The sequence below is a fragment of the Siphateles boraxobius genome, unplaced genomic scaffold (genome assembly GCF_051911475.1).
Source record: "Siphateles boraxobius isolate OS27281-9 unplaced genomic scaffold, OSU_SipBor_1 29, whole genome shotgun sequence".
Taxonomy (NCBI): domain Eukaryota; kingdom Metazoa; phylum Chordata; class Actinopteri; order Cypriniformes; family Leuciscidae; genus Siphateles; species Siphateles boraxobius.
Window position 1 is genome coordinate 11720001 of NW_027508908.1, and position 5000 is coordinate 11725000.

General features: G+C 40.5%; 1 protein-coding gene across 1 annotated transcript in view; it reads left to right on the plus strand.

Annotated features, from left to right (window-relative positions):
• LOC143753821 (uncharacterized) overlaps nucleotides 1-5000 on the plus strand; it is a 29641-nt gene that overhangs the window by 817 nt on the left and 23824 nt on the right. The window lies entirely within an intron of this gene.

Here is a 5000-nt window from a genome sequence, read left to right on the forward strand (position 1 = left end):
GTGTGTGTGATTGAGAAAGAGAGTGTTTGCGTCTGTGAGAGAGAGAGAGAGAGAGAGAGAGAGAGAGTGTGTGTGTGTGTGAGAGAGAGAGAGATTGAGAAATAGTGTTTGCCTGTGTGTCTGTGTGAGAGAGAGAGAGAGAGAGAGCGAGGAGAGGGAGAGTGTGTGTGTGTGTGTGTATGTGTGAGTGCAGAGGGGAGGAGGGAGCGAGCAGAGCGTGAGAGAAGGGAACAAGCTGTGTGTGTGTGTGTGTGTGTGTGTGTGTGTGTGTGTGTGTGTGTGTGTGTGTGTGTGTGTGTGTGTGTGTGTGTGTGTGTGTGTGTGTGTGTGTGTGAGAAAGAGAGACTGTGTGTGTGTGCGTGTGTGTGTGTTTGTGTGCGTGCTTGTGGGTGTGTATGTGAGGGAAAGCATGAGAGGGAGGGAAAAAGACAGTGTGAGTGTGCGTGACAAAGACAGACACAATATGCTTGTGTGTATGTGTGTGACAGAGTGTGTATGTAAAAGGGGGGAAGAGTGTTTGAAGAGTGAAAGTGTGAGACAAAATGAGTGTGTGATTGCATGTGACGGTAGATAAAAGGTGTATATGTGACAGAGTCTTTGGAAGAGGCATGTATGTATGTGCTGGTCAGGTTGTGCCTACTTTGGGGTGGACCAATGTTTGTGTGAGGACAGTAAAACCTGAAATCACTTATATTGTGGGGATCGGACAACAGTAGTCATGAAGGAAACAGCTTATTGAATATACAAAAAATGTCATGAAAATGTAAATACCAAAAGGTTTGGTGAACGAAAAGATCATTAGCTCAATATAAAAACAATACAAGTCAATGGAAAATCCCCACTATCGTAGAAAAACAGTTGTGTGTGTTTACAAATGTGTGTTTGGCTGGGGTACAGTGGACCATCTAAAAGGTGTTATGCATGTCAGGAGAAAGGTGTGTTGGAGAGGACATGGTGTTGAAGAAGATGCACATTGTGAGTGAGTGAGTGAGTGAGTGAAGGGGAGGAGTGTGTGTGAGTGTGTTTGTGCGCACATGTGTAGAGAGTGAGAGAGAGAGTGTTTATGTGTAATCAATGGGAGTTGTATGTGTGTATAAAGTATAATGCCAGTAGATAACTGAAAGTGTGTGTGTGTGTGTGTGTGTGTGTGTGTGTGTGTGTGTGTGTGTGTGTGTGTGTGTGTGTGTGTGTGTGTGTGTGTGTGTGTGTGTGTGTGTGTGTGTGTGTGTGTGTGTGTGTAAGGGAGAGCTGGATGAACAGGTAGTATGTGTGTTCGTGAGAGAGCGAAGGTATATGTTTATAGAGAGAGACAGAGGGCAGATATAGAAATGGAGAGATATTAAAATGCACATTGTGTGTGAAGCCTGTATCTGAAAGAACCTGAACAGAGGGTTTTTAATAAACTCTATTGCTCAGAGGTTGCTCTTTCATAGTATAAGAAACTTAATGGATTTCTCAGTTGTTTACAAATTTGTCTCAGATGCCTCTCCTAATAATCAGGAGAAATAAAAATGAAACCAATGAACATTTACAAAACAATTGTTGACAAACAGTTAGATAGCTACATATTGTATGTGGATAGTTCAAATTAGGGATGGGAATTTCAAGCAAATTTAATATTCAATGATCGCTGGGAATTATTTGATCATTATTCGAAAATCACACCCCTCCCCCACATGCTCACCCGTAAAATGGCATAGGCTTACTATAGGCTACATTTTGTATCCATTAAAGAAAACGTATTTAGTTTCATATTTACGTTTAAAGCTACAATATGTAAGATTTTTGTAATAAAATATCCAAAAATCACGTGCACAGTGTTATATATTTTCTGCAGTTGTGTACTTACAATATCCCCAAATTTCCCAAAGATTTTTAATTTAAGAGGAATTTCAATTTTAAATAATGTCTCATCCCTGGTCATTGTCGCCTGTCAATGATGTAATATCCACGTTATCCTTGGTTTCTGCCTGTATTGCCATAGTAACCATGGTGACAGACATGGACAGCTGCTTAACATATAGCGGCATGCTCACGATGTTGTTGTTTCGATCAAACATTATGGACCATGGCAAGCAGACTTTGGGACAAAAAGAGAAATAAAACAAGGATCAATATCGGCGTGGCGTTTTCAAGATGCCGAGAGCTCCATGTCCGTGACAAACTTTTGACTTGATGAGACGCCACTCTTGCATGTACTTCATTAGACAGGTGAGCAAATGTATATAAAACTAATCAATGTTAAATAGCTCAACATGAAGAAATGTTAGAATATGATCAGTATGTTATTCTAATATTGATCTTGCTTAATGCTAGTCACATACAGCCAACAAACTAACACATAAAATAACGTTATAACTTTCAACACACTCAAATGCTGTTTAGTGTGATAGTGTAGACCAAGTGAAACAGCGCTGCGTTACCTCACAAGTTTCATTCGTCAATGTGCATTTCTATCTACAGGCGCGTTCACTACTGCGAAGATGGCGAGTTCACATTGTCAACTTCATCGTTGCAGCCGAGTCCGACACTGACGGAGAAAACACGGTTTATTTATGACACCTTCATAATCATTACTTTTGCCGGTTCTTTGTGGCAAACTTTATGCATGCGCTTGAGTGTGGAATAGGCTATATATATATATATATATATATATATATATATATATTACGTAAATGCTCATTATAGTTCAGTATTCTCTCCAGTATATATTTAAGTAATTCAACTAATATAAATGTGATTAGTCGAATAATGGCTTAAAGCGGCACCATGCAGGATTTCTGTTTTTGTCAAACAGCGATCCCTAGAGTCGCTGTAGAGTACTTGTATTTAACGTTACTGTCGTAAATACAACTCGCGCAGAGCGTATCTGCACTCATGGACTGTCTGCACTTCATAATAATAAAGTAGCCTACCACGTTAGGCTTACCTGAGCCTAAATGCCAGATGACACCAATAAAGTGTATCATGTATGTCGCATTATTTTCGTTACAATGTACGTTATGATGTTGTTAGATGATGTTTTTTTCGCCATTCTGAAAGCGCAGGTCCGATGTTTACTCGTGTCTGACTCCTCGCTCGGTCAGTCTGCCGTTTCCTCTTTCTGTTCCTCCGACAATGCTTTTCTAGCTTTCTGCTTCTTATATGCAGGCTTTGCCATGGGGCGATAGTTGTTCTTATAGCTAGCCGGATCCTGGATGGGGGCGTGTATGCGTGTAATGTGTGCAGTGCCGTAAAGCAATTCGTTACATCGCGAGAGCTGAAATCATGTGATACTTCCTGACAGCGGACCGCCGGCCCAAAGTTGCAAGTGCGGTTTTCCCACTCACAGGCACCAGGGGGGGGCCAGACGACCACCATTCAACCCGAAAAGAGTCATATAACCATTCCAATAACTCAGAAGCTGTTCAGTTAAGCTAAAAAAACTGCATAGTGCTGCTTTAAATGAACAACTACAAATTAACAGCTCTACTTATTTCAATTATTTTCGAACCAGCATGTCATTCTGGGTTGGGCGAGTGGCCCTGAGTGGAATGAGCGAGCGGAGCTGAATCTTCAGAAAGGCGTTCTCCGCTCTGGAGGAAATATTACCATTTCAAATGGTAAATGGTAAATGGACTGCATTTATATAGCGCTTTCACAGACCGAATGGCCACCAAAGCGCTTTACATAGTTGCCTCACATTCACCCATTCATACACACATTCATACACCGACGGCGGTGTCAGCCATGCAAGGCGCCACCCAGCTCGTCGGGAGCAGTTGGGGTTAGGTGTCTTGCTCATGGACACCTCGACACTTGGTCAGGTGGAACCGGGGATTGAACCACCAACCTTTCGGTTTGTAGATAACCTACATGAACCACTGAGCCACTGCCGCCCCATTTCACTTACATGAAAACATGTTTTTTTTTTTACCATAATCGCACAACCTATTTGATATTCAATAATTAAATGAACTAATCAAATATTCAAAAATCATGACTCATCCCTAGTTCAGATCTGATCATTTCGATTCAGAAGAATTAGATGAGAAATGTTTGAAATTATATTGATCGTTTGATGGCGGACTTCTGAGCAGTTAGTCTGTTGGCATGTGCAGTTATAATCGAGCTATTGCAGATTTGTTTGTGAAGTCCATCGACAGTCTTAGGACTGGTTCACACAGAACTTGTTTTTTTGTGTTTGTTTAAAAAAAATTTTAAGGTCAGATATACATCTTCTGAAAGCTGAACACTGTAAAAGATGTGAGCGCAACAGTCAAACATGTCCATCTAAAACGTGTTTACATAGAAACAATGGAAAAGCAGTGGAATGGAATGCAAAAACTTGCATTTGCTGAATTCGTTGCATTAAACCACTGTCATTTGGAGCATGTGCTCAAAGCAAAGGTAAACTGTAGTCCAATTAAAGGTGCACAGTGATTAATATTTCTGAGGATCTATTGACAGAAATGCAATGTAAGATCCATAACTATGTTTTCAGTGGTGTATAAACACCTTGCATAATGAACCATTATGTTTTTATTACCTTAGAATGAGACATTTATATCTCCATAACCGCGGGTACCCCCTTCTATGGAGGTCGACATATTGTGTCGGCATGTTTCTACCGTAGCCGACAGCGAACAACCAGTGCTACAGAGCGCGTTTCGTCACTACCTTGAAAAATAAGTTTTCAGTGGTGTATAAAGACCTTACTTAATGAACCGTTATATGTTTATTACCTTAGAATGAGCAGTTTCTATCTACATACACCGCGGGTTCTCTTACATTGAAATGCCCCGACATGTTTCTACATTAGCCCTAAACGGACCAACGCGCTTCGTTACTGTGTTGCTCTTCGTGCAAGGAAGCTAGCTTAGTTCAGTGAATAAAACACTGACACAATGATGAACAAGTAACAATAATATTCGCAATAACATATAGTTTTACTCAATAATTAAGTAAACATAATTTCTTAATTTATTCTTGTAAAGAAACCTCATTTGCTGAACTGGCTT